The sequence below is a fragment of the Ambystoma mexicanum genome, chromosome 12 (assembly GCF_040938575.1).
Source record: "Ambystoma mexicanum isolate Mex_15411 chromosome 12, UKY_AmexF1_1, whole genome shotgun sequence".
Classification (NCBI taxonomy): Eukaryota; Metazoa; Chordata; class Amphibia; order Caudata; family Ambystomatidae; genus Ambystoma; species Ambystoma mexicanum.
In genome coordinates this window covers 580,930,210-580,942,944 of record NC_090936.1, presented here as the reverse complement: position 1 = coordinate 580,942,944, position 12,735 = coordinate 580,930,210, and positions in this window count along the sequence as shown.

The following is a 12,735-nucleotide window of genomic DNA, read 5'->3' as shown; positions in this document are numbered from 1 at the left end:
ATCCCCAAAAAGCGCATCTTATCAGGACTCATCAGGGGTCCATATGGACTCATACCTAAAACTGAACATGAACCTAATGCTGGCAAAGCCTCGGACTTCGTCCATTTGATCTTATATCCCAAATTTCTGTGAAAGTCTTCAATGTGATCCATCAACACCGAAATGGATGATTCAATGTTTTGCACGACCAACAGCATGTCATCAGCGTAGAGCCAAACTTTTTGACAGGCCTCTCCATATTGTATACCTTCAACCCTAACATCTTCTCTGATCTTGACAGCAAGGAGCTCCATTGCAATAATGAATAGGATGGGTGAGAGCGGACAGCCTTGTCTTGTCCCCCTCTTGAGATCAAACGTCTGTGAAACATATCCATTTGTTTTAACACAAGCTGTTGGGCAAGTGTATAAAAGCCTAATCCATTTTATCCAGTTTCTCCCAAATCCAAACCCATCCAATGCTGCAAAGAGATACTCCCACTCAATCCTGTCAAAGTCTTTCTCTGCATCCAATGACACTACCACCTCCTCCTGATGATCTTTGCTCTCAAACAAAGTTAGCAGCAACCTTCTCATATTCTCAGAGGCATTCCTCCCTTTCACGAAACCTGTTTGACTCTGGTCTATTGTAGCCGGTAGGAGTTGTTCCATCCGCAATGCTAGGGTTTTTGCAAAGATTTTATTGTCCGTATTAATCATGCTAATGGGTATACAACTACTTGCTTTCAATGGTGGTTTCCCTTCTTTTGAAAAGGTGGATATTGAGGCATGTTTTGTTGTCGCTGGTAGCCAACCATCCTCTAGAGAAGCATGCAACATGGCCAACATTAGATTGTAAACTTTTATCTAACTCAGCAGGCAGACCATCTGGTCCCGGACATTTTCCTGAGTTTAACACACTTGCAGCTCTTTTAAATCATTTTCAAGTTCATCTCTGTATTTTGATTCAAGTCTTTTAGGTTCACATCCAGTTACATAGTTCATCACTTCCTCCAGACTGACATCGATCTCTGATGAATAGTGTTTGGAGTAATATTCCCTGAATATTGCGTTGATTTCATTGGGTTCATATGTCACAATTCCATCTTCATTCTCAATTGCACTGACCGTCTTTTCACTTTCCAACACATGGAGACGATGTGCCAGGAGCCTATCACATCTTTCTCCCTTTTCAAATACTTGCATCTTGTTCTAAAAAGAAGTCTTTGAACCCTTGCAGCAAGTAGATCTTCCAACTTTTCTTTCTTCTTTTAAGCAATTCCAAGGAACTCCCTGAGTAAGTTTGCATATTTTGTCATTCAATATCCTTGATTTCTGCATTTAGTATTTTGATCTCAGTGTCTTTTCCTCTTATCTTTTTACTCGAGAGCCCTATTAACATCCCTCTCAAGCAGGCTTTAAAGGCCTCCGAGACAAATTCTATCTTCACCTCTCCTGTCCAATTCTCTGCCACAAAAAAACCTTGCTTCTTTCACTATTTTATCAACGATCTCATTGTCATCAAGTAGCGTTACATTTAGACTCCATGTATTGGTTTTAGGCACCGGGAATGTCTGTTAACTCCAGAGAAATGGGAGCATGATCTGAGATTGTGATGCCTTTAATATCACCTCCGATGAAACTTTGCACAGACCTGTCGTCAAGAAAAGATCAATCCGAGAGTATATTTTATGTCTAGCCAAGAAAAAGGAGTACTGTCTGAGCTGAGGATTCTGTAGTCTTCACACGTCTGTGAGGTTCCACTCCATCAGCTTCTGTAAGGCTTTTCTATTTGACTTGGTGTCATTGTGCAAATTCCCTCTACACTTATCCACCAACAGAGGATCAAGTAAAACATTAAAATCACGCCCCACAATAACATTCCTTTCATTTACCTTTTGTAGGAACTGTGCGAGAGTTAAAAAAAAAACACCATCCCCTCCATTGGGAGCATATATATTACAAAAAGAGTAAGTAACATTTTGAATTGCCAAGTTCACAATTCTGCCATCCTTATCTTTTTCACAGCGCATTTTAGAAATGGCCAGGTTCTTTCTGATCAAGGTGCATACACCCAGAGTCGGACTGGGACAAGAAATAGGCCACCCCTCGCCTCACGACACTTGACCTCTGATGACATCACTCCCACCCCAAAGTGACATCCTGCAAAGCGATGAAACACTACGTTTCACCCCTTGACTAAACAGGAAGTGGCATCAAACAGCATTGTACCCAAGTACAATAAATTACTGTGAATCCAAGCAGACGTCCAAGGCCAAATGATAATGTTATTGTATAGCACTTATGCTTAAGCTCTTTTCTATAGAACAAATATGCATACAATATCCCCCAACCTGTGTTGGTACTCATTTATCGACCTAAGAAGGATGAAAGGCTTTTTCAAAAAAAAATTGGAAAAAGAAAAATTGGTAAAAAATATATTTTATTTTTCTGTTTATTTTTTCCAAACCCGCCCAGGCATGGCCAGAAACCGGCCCCCACACCCTAGGGACGATTTCGGCACGGCCACGGGCCAATCCGACCTTGCATACACCTCTTGAACTAGAGGTGAAAGATGAACAAAACACATTGCCAACCCATTCTCGCTTCCTTTTATCTGCTTCTACCTCCAATAGATGTGTTTCTAGAAGCAAAGCAACATCCGCCCCAACTCATCCAGTTTATTCAATATCATTTTCCTCTTATGTACACAATTCGCCCCATTAACATTCCATGAGATTACCTGTAACCTCCTCTGATATGAGACAGCCATGAGAGTATCATCAAGTACCCCCCTGTGATGAAACCTAGAGACACACTACACCATGCAACATAAACAACAAAAAACAAATAAACACAACACGCAAACACCTTGGATTTTATCAACCCAAACCTCTGGAACCTTCTTTGCACAGTTATGTAGAGAGAAACACCATCCCAGCCCCTCATAAAAAATTCTCATCTTAACAACAATACCCATCAAGTACAGTGTCATGCCTAAAAAAGAGAAACCCTCCTTACTACATTGCTGGTTCCATCTGACAACTGATCCTTCTATCATCTAAGAGCGATAATCTATCCCCTATAACTTGGATTAAAGCACCCTACATACATCCTCAAATCCCCCCCTAATCCTCGTTCTGGCATCCCATCCCCCCAAGGCTGGTTCTTCCCCCTTCCATCCAGCTGTGTATATCCAGAACTTGAAGCAGCCCATATACTTTTCTTCACCGACATCATTCATTAAATCAATATGGTGTGCCTAAAAAAGGCCACTATTTGCTTGGACCATATTGCAAACCCAGCCAGGTGTTAGAGAGACAAATCTTGCCACACCATAAAACAGAAGACTATATTTCATAAATCTATCCCTAATCCGTGCCTCACACATCCGTATTGACACCCATACATGTACCCACTCCAAAATTAAAAATGTAATTTCCAATCCTCTAAATATTAGGCATATAGGCATATCATGTGACAAAGTTATATCTCACCATGTCATCTCAATTCGCCCCACGCAGTGATGGGGACTATACAGTAAAGGCCTCATCCAATTGATTGTATCCGACCTCTTTCCCCATTTCTTCGAATCCACTTTAGTATGGAATTCACTAACACTGTTAATGTCTATCCACACCAGGGAGTTAATGGGAGCCCGCCCAGCACACAAGGGGTAAAGTAGTGCGCTGAATTGCTGGGACAAATAATCTATGCAGTACATATACCCAGTGCTTAAAAGTGGGACTGAGCCGGGGCCCTGCCGGGGCCCCCGTCCAACCGCAACATTGGCGGAATGCATTATCCCGTCGCGGCCGCAGCCGCGACGGGAGATGCGCCTGCCATGAAGTCAGGCGAGCCGACAGAAGTGGCAGCCAGCCACAGCGACGCTGTGACTGGCTGCCACTTCTGTCAGTCATAGTAACTGCCTTTGGTGACCCCTCGCACGAGAGGTCACCAGAGGCAGTTACTGTCCCTTTGTTTCCCCAGGTCGCCGAGGCGTCTTTAACCCTCGGCGAACCTGGGGATTCCTCGACGTTTATAAAAGATGGCTTTGAAAGTACACATTTCAAGCCATCTTTTATAAAGCTTTGTCGACGGACAATTTTGTCCGTAGTCAAAGCTTTATAAAAGATGGCTTGAATTGTGTACTTTCAAAGCCATCTTTTATAAACCCGAAATCTTTTTTAAAAAAAGATGGCCTGAAAACTAGGCAAACCGTAGGGTATGCACACAAATATATATAAATGTTATATATCTGTGTGCGTACCTTACTATGGTATGTGTACTTTGCAAGCCATCTTTTATAAACGTAGAAATATGTTACATATCTCTATGTTTAGAAAAGATGGCTTGCATAGTACACACACCATAGTAAGGTACACACACAAATATATAACATTTATATATATCTGTGTGTATACCCTACGATTTGCGTACTTTTTAGGCCACGCCCCTCCCACAAGCCACGCCCCCAAATGAGGGCCCCCCCTCGATTTCTTACCCCACTTAAAGCCCTGCATATACCCATACGAGCCATCCGTTCCCATGGCCCCGTACATCAGGCGAACTTCCGCCAGAACAACTTAACACCCACTCAACAATTTATTTACAAACAATCTCAAAGCTATAGTCAAATGTACTCATTTATTCACTGGCAGCACCCAATTCACTACCAAGCTTCGTCCGACACCCAGAAGAACCATTCCGCAGCTACACATTCCACTCGTAATTGGTTCTGAACTGCGCAAGCCACAGAGCTTGCAGCTCAGATCGTACTGACTCACGTGACTATGCACTTGGCTCAAAAAGGACACGGAGAGGCATTTGCCATCAAATCCAGCGTGATGACGCAATCCGTCCTGCTAAACATACGACAATAGTAAACGCCCCCCCCCCCATCCCCCGGGGAGACAAACACGCTTGGGACTCCAAACATCCATAGTTGTAACTTACTTGCCGATTTCTATTTCAACCCGATGTCCGTACGACCAGTCTCCCAACATTCCATGCACTGTTAGAGAAAGGCACCCACCTCCTGCAGTACAAACCTTCCACGAGACGTACAGTGAAGCGAATCGACCATTAAGAAACGGTTTTAGCAAAACAAACCAAATAAAAACATTCGAGGAACACCCTTATATTACTATCATATACATTTTAAAATGGGAGTTAGGAATAAGAACAATTAACAAGAATAACGTTTACATGAATATAAGCAATTTCCAGAGTACATAAAGCAGAAATCAATTCCCATCATTGCTGATCCTTTCAGCTCTTAGCCAACGCTCTGCTTCAGAAGGATCCTCCGTAGATTTCACCCCACTATCCAGGAAAATCTTTAGAGTAGCAGGTTGTTATATATATAGTCCTGTACATTGTCACTGGCCTGGAGTGATTGCAAATAGAAAGTGATGTATGATGCAGCCAGGAGAATGTTGAGTGCATCACTGTATGAATGTTCTGAGTGAGTCAGTTGGGGGCCTGAGCTGGAGTGAGTGGATGGCCGGTGGGTCCTCTCCTTCATGTATACTGTATCTACCCATCCCTGTCCATGTCCTGTCATCCATACTACTGTATAAACCTAAGAGTAACTGGAACTGTATATACTGTACCAATAAAGCATACCTGGATCAACATCAGTCTCCACAGCTGGTCTGTGTGACTAATAAGAGACTTTATTACATTGGCGACGAGAGTGAAAGAACCCTGGACTATGAAGAATATGGAACAGTAAAGGACAAACATGCAGAGAGGAGCTGCAGCAACATAAAATGTACAGTAAGGAGAGCTGTGGGGGGGGGAAGCAGCGCTTTAAATGACCCACCGTTCCCCCATGCCTAAATTAAACCATCCTGCCCGGCTAGCAATTGACATTGATTTCTCTGGGGGGAGGTCCCCATCACAAATATACCACTCAGATTTCCACCAAGTGTGCCCGCTCCCAGTGAGAGAATCAGAAACATAATAACATGTTGTGCTTTCAACCAATCATGGGCATTGACTTTCTTCTGGCGCCAGTAAGAAAGAAAAATTTAAAAATAAAAAGGGTGACTTGTCTTATGCGAAGACACGGCTGCGTCTGTAAATGGAATAGCACCAGTTTTTATGTTGAAATAATAACCATTGGCTATCCAGTACCTGCAGTAACACAGCAGATGGCGCCGCAGCTTCGTGTTTTCCACCAATAATAAGGGAAATATACACTGAAAGTGCGACGTGCTGTCATAAAGGAACGATCCCAAACGTCCCGATACTCCTTGGATAAATTAGGACATTATTACAGTGATAGATATACTTGTTTTCAAAAAATGCTACATGAAATGATGGTTGGCATCTGAGGCCCAGCATGGTCTGTCCCCTTCCAGCCCTTCGTGTTAATGATGTCACAATCCTGATGCGGGGTATTGGCTATGACTTGCTCATGAACAAGTGCGGCAGCAACGTTCGGTGTTCCGTGCCCATGACGAGGACGTGTTCAGCAAAGGACCCCTCCTACGCGCACGTAGCGTACCTCACAAGCGTAACTATCATGGGCTGCAACTTGTGAACGTGCACTGGCTGTGCATTCAATGAACTTTCCAGCGCGAACGGAGCATCTTTAAAGGCTGGGTCTGTTTAAGTGTGCTACTGCGTATCATCAGCAAAGGAAAGAAAGTGAATCGGATGAAAGATCTCCATTAGGGTCTTCAAAGGAGGTGAAATGACTGCGTTCCGAGCACCCAAGATGTAGACATTTTCAGTGAATTGAAGCTGGTTCATATGATTGATACCCCATCTGGTGACTATGTTTCTAATGGAGGCATCCATCGTGTTTAATAAAGTGCTACAGATTTATAGAAACAAGAGAAAAGTAACGGAACTCACACTATAACATTACAAAAGCATGTTTTAAAATTGCAGAACTTAGGATACTGAATATTAATAATTTTTCTTTTTGAAAAGCATAGTTTAAAAAAAAAATGGCTGGGTTGATGATACTAATGGAAAAATATGTTGCAGAAAATTACGTGCTAATGTTGCTCAGGGGTTTTGAATATATATGGTTAACTTGTTCATTCATAAGTGATATGTAGGAACGTGTGGTTTGGCCAACCAACATGTGTCCTTTTAGTTTGAGGTTTCTTATTGATTTTCATGAGCTTTGTAAGTAGATCTACAAATCCACCCCACGTCTTGAGTTTACAATGGTGGACATAATGCAGCATCTGGGTATTCTAAATGGAAATAAATAGGATTTCTAAAGTGCAAATGATTTAGTACAAAGTGAATATTTTTTTTTTTTCTCAATGACAATTTATCACCATCACTAAGAAATGTTTACGTGATTGAAAAACTTATGCTATGGTTATGGTGTTAAGGGTTATGATTTACCCTATGGAAAGAGGTGAACAACACATCAGATACCCTGCAATTGACGTTGGGCCATTGTCTTGCTCAGTTTGTGAAATGTTGTGGCCCACTGTTATGTGTCTCAGTCCGACCATGACGCACGTGTTGCAGTCCATGGTCGCGGTGCAGGGTATTCCTGTTAATGTGCATTGATTAACTAGTCTTGGAGACTAGAGCCATAAAGGAAAAATGTGGCGGTATGTATACTCTTGTTTGGGTTACATATGTGTATGCTCTGATGTGAGGTACTGTGTTTGGGCAACTGACTGAATAAGGGTTGTGCCAAAAAAAAAAAGTTTGAAATTGCCGGCAGATGTACATAACCTGTATATAGTGCGCACTTTAGCAATAGTTAATGTTAAGCATTTTAACCTCTGTTCCTTTAGTGATAGTTTTAAGTTTAAGACCTCCGGTGCTGCCAGGAGCACCCCATCTATTACATGTAGTTCATCTGTGTGAGATTGTGGTTGTGTTTAGATTTATGAGTGGGCGAGTGATGTGTATTTGGCTGGCTTTTTCTGCATCCTGTATGTAAGGGTGATGTTGTGTGTATGAACCTGATATGAAAGGGAGATGTCACACGTGGGTACTTCCGGTATGAAAGGGAGATGTTATGTTGTGGTTCAATCTGGTAAGAAAGGGAGATGTTATATATAGCCTTGTACTTTGTCACTGGCCTGGAGTGATTGCCATAGAAAGTGATGTATGATGCAGCCAGGAGAATGTTGAGTGCATCACTGTATGAATGTTCTGAGTGAGTCAGTTGGGGGCCTGAGCTGGAGTGAGTGGATGGCCGGTGGGTCTTCTCCTTCATGTATACTGTACTACCTATCCCTGTCCTTGTCCTGTCATCCAGACTACTGTATATACCTGAGAGTAACTGGAACTGTATATACTGTACCAATAAAGTATACCTGGACCAACATCAGTCTCCACAGCTGGTCTGTGTGTCCCGTGTGACTAATAAGAGACTTTATTACACAGGTTTCACCAACATTGTCTTGAAGTTTCTTTCCTGAGCCAAACATTTTGCTAATTTGAAAGCCTTTCTTAAATCCACCACTTCCTTTGGATAATCTGGATAGATGGCCATAGAGGATCCATTCAGTATGAGTTTTCCTTTTTCTCTTGCCAGTTTCAAAATGTTCTCCCTTACACTCACTCTTGTTAATATCAAGATTATTTGCCCGGGTTTTCTTTCCTCCCTGGTTTTCCTAGCTCTATACGCATAATCCAATCTCCATCATTCAACACTTTCTTTCCCAGCACCTCAGTCAAGATCCCTTCAACTCTTGTGACTAGATCCTTGTCCAGGTCATGATTTTCTTTCAATCCTAGCAAGCGCAAGTTATGGATTCTCCTTTCTGCTTCCAGCCTTAAATTCTTCTACTTCATGTCAGAAACCTCAGAACTCAGTTCTTTATACGCTCTGTAACTTCCAGCAACTTCAGAAGGCAAGGAAACATTTTCGGACTCCACTTTAGTCATTCTAGTCTTCAGGTGACCTACTTTGGAAGATAGCTCATTCAGGGTAATTTTCATTTCCCCTACATCCTGTGAGACCTTCAGCAGCAGAGCATAAATGTCACTAATCCCAGGAGTGTCTTCCATGTCACTTCCTTGTTTTGGTTTCTTAGGAGTAGGGTTCTCTGGAATCTCAATCTTCTTCATTCCTGGTAGTAATCATCCATAGGCCAAGAGGGAGCAGGGGCAGCTGGCTTAAGCTCTGTTCACCAGCATTCCAGCGTACTTTATTGACTTTACACAGGACTGACAAGTGGGGACTGGAATTAAAATAAAACCAATGGCAGTCTCAATTTGGTGTTAAAGGGAGGAATGCAAAAAAAAGTGTATGGGGACAAATGGAAGTGGCAAAATGAAGTATGGGGCCCAGGGGAAGTATGAAAAAGAACTTCCCCAAAGTGCATATGGTGTGGACGCCGGTTTCACATTGTATCTTCTACTTTGTACATAACACAGCGAGTTTTGATGGTGATCATGAAAGGGGGCTTCCGGAATTGAAAAAAGATGCAATTTGATGTGGTTTGTATAAAAGCCTGAAAGGGTAAAAAAAACTCCCCCTCCCGTGTACTGTTCCGGATTGTGGCCCATCTCCTGTACTAATTAATACCTTTTGAATTGCAGGTTGCTCAGCGCCTCACCGGAACAGCTGGTCTGGGATGGTGGGGTGGTTCCAATGTGGCCCATTACTGGCCTGGGTTAATTTTAGTATTACGTGCCCCCGGGCCGGGGCCATAAACCCAGAGGCTACACATGGCAACATACCCTGGCATCAGCCATCAAATATCAGAATGCTAGACCTCTCCAACCAACGTATAGGCCCAACCGATGCATCCTTCCACTTTAGGAAGGCACATGAGGCTCTCCTCTGTACAGTGGCACCTCAACTGTCCCTTACAGACCAACACACAGTAGCCGGGTACTTTCCAACTGCGTGCACCAACAAAACAGCAAAGTCATGTGGCACTTTCCTTCTTTTCTCACTCCCACATTTACACCACGCTGCTTACAAAAATGACCAGCCACACCGGTGACGGCTGCTGTATATAAATCCCCCAAAAAACGAACTGTTAAGTTCAAGTCTCATATCATTGTGTTGTTTTGTGCACAAGCCATGAATAACTCTCAAACTTCTACGAGCGGTCTGAGGCAATTTTAAGCCTCCCCTCAAACAAGTTCCAGTGATTTTAAGTTGCCTCACACAAAAAAAGACGTTCCAGGTGTTCTGCCTCCTCTCAACATATATATGTCACTCCGATTTCCTGCTACTTCTGGGAACAATACATGTGCTGCTCTAAATTCGTTCTGTTCTCTCCGGGGGAAGAGTCTTGTCTATCACTCTGAATACAGTCACTGAGTGACGTTGTTTCCTCGGGGCCTCCCTCAGAAAACTGTCACTGATTATCTGTTGCGTTGGTGAAGAAACAGGTGTTTCACTCTACATCCAATGACCGATTTCCTCTTCCCTCTGATAAAAGGCATACATGCCATTCTGACCACAGAAATACATGTTGTGCCCTCTGAGTGCTCTTGCCTCCCAGTCACTGATTTGTGTACTCTTTGGCCAAAGACATGCATGTTACTCTGAACCCAGTCCTCAGAGGGAAATATGCCTGTCATTGTGAGCCCAGTGACTGATTTACTATTCCTCGGAGGGAAATATGCCTGTCATTGTGAGCCCAGTGACTGATTTTCTGTTCCTTTGGAGGAATAGACATCACTCTGACCCCGTTTGCTGATTTTCTGTTCCCCAGTGGAAAAATATGCATGTCACTTCGAACCCAGTCGCTGATTTTCTGTTCCAATATTGAAAAGACATGTCACTAAAACTGGTGTCTCAATCACTCTGAACTCAGTCACCGAGTTGTTATGCTCACGCTGGAAAATAAACAAATGAATAATGCACCTATCTTTCCAAGCATTTTCTGACTAATTACAATGTGTATTTGAATTCTACCCGAGTTCTAACTTGGATTGAAAGCTCTACGCTGATGTTAATTCCACCTCCTTGAACCCTACTCTGATTCCAATCCACCAGTGTTCTAAGGTAATGCCCTTCACTGCACTAGCCTGAACCCCAACAGCACCCTCATGCTCTTCTCAACATCTTCACCAGGCTGATCCAGAGAACCCTGTGCCCTGCTATAGGTGCAATGTCAAACTGATGTGCTTGAATGTGGTAGAATGTGATGTCTGAGTGTTGCTCAGGCTATTTACTCAGGAGTAGCCCTCCCTTGCGTCTTTGCGATCATGGCAAACCTTTGATCATACCACAACCTATACTAATAGTTTTCTCATTGTTTGTTAATTTTGTTATTTTTTGATTTGTGTCCCCACCACCTCTGCAGGGATGTGCTTTGTGCACAGTCTGCCCTTTTTGTGAAGCAGAGGTTCCTGCCTGTGCCTCCTGCTGCCTCGCAGGCAGTGGTAGAAGTGTACGAAGTAGTGGAATGGTGACCCCATAGGAGGGCAGAGTGGGATGGAAGGGAGCAATGTCCAGCACATGTTTCAAGTCTTGCAGCCATGCTGGTTGACAGCCAATTGAGTTGAAACAGATTTCAGTATAGCTGTAACTGCTATCAGGTGGTAAAGTGGAGAAGGGTGCTTTAACTTCTCAAAACAATTTCGGCATGGTGAAAATGGTTGCAAAAAGAAGTGGAACTGTTAACAGTGAAAAAATAAAGTAGTGTAACGCAGCGCCTGACGGTTCCCGCTCACTTCGACCACTGCTCGCAGGAGTTGTTTACTGGGGTGTATGCCCTCCTTCTCTGTACTTGCTATGTGTAAACCTTCACCCCCGCTTATCCCTCATCCAGGCATCACAGGTCTAAGGCCTAGCATCTCTAATGTCTCATGATGATATGTTAAAAACTATACAGTGTACCAACTACTACTGTTCCTATTATAAACTGCTTGAAAGCACAAGGCTCCCGATATATGAAATACTTAAAAGATGACGTGTTTGTTATTAAGTGCCACAAGAACTTGACATAGAATCCTAGCTGAGGCCTCTCTTGTCTACCAATAGCGGTAATAAGTCCTTTCTTTTTTTCTGGTGTCCCTCTACCGGAGTACCCCAAGGTCTGTAAATTTTAAGCTCAGTGCATAAGAAGAGCAAAGAGCTTGTTGACCCCGTGGCCCTCCTCTCTCACACGTCCTCACCCTCTATATCTGGCACTTTACCCATAAGAGTTAACTGCCTCAAAGAGACACGCCTACTCCTTCGCTGTTTAACCAATGGCGATGCTTACGTCCTTGATAAGGAGGGGCCTAAGATTGGCACTTGCAGCCACCCACTGACCACCTTATGCTCACGTGTCTGATCTCTATAAACCAACATACTTTTGTGTTGTCTCACAATCAGGCCTTGATTCACTTCTCCATCATGAGACCCACTCGGGTTGTCTTGCCTGTGTGTGTCATCTGTGTGAAACAGTATGTTATGGCCATTTGTAAAGCATGTAACTGCCAATGTTATAGCATCAAAGAGCTTGATGTTGGGTGTGTGTTCATTAGAGGGTAATCTGAACATTGTATGATGGACAGCGCATGACACTGTAGGAAAATAACAATTGCTTTGGCATAGATGATGAGTACCGTTACATTATCTTTAACAGTTGTTCTGCTTTCGGTGGGGAGTTCTGTGCTTTTGACTATGCCAGTGAATTAATGATTGCTGGCGTGAAAACCGAATTTGAGTCGTGTGACTCTGCCTGCTACTATTAGGACTTTCAATCCCAAAGCAACTGTTTGCAGTATAGGGCACAGCTATTACTGGTATGGCATCACAACACAGTACCCTGGCCTGAGTGTGCAGGCATTGCACAGCTCAGGCTACTTGTAG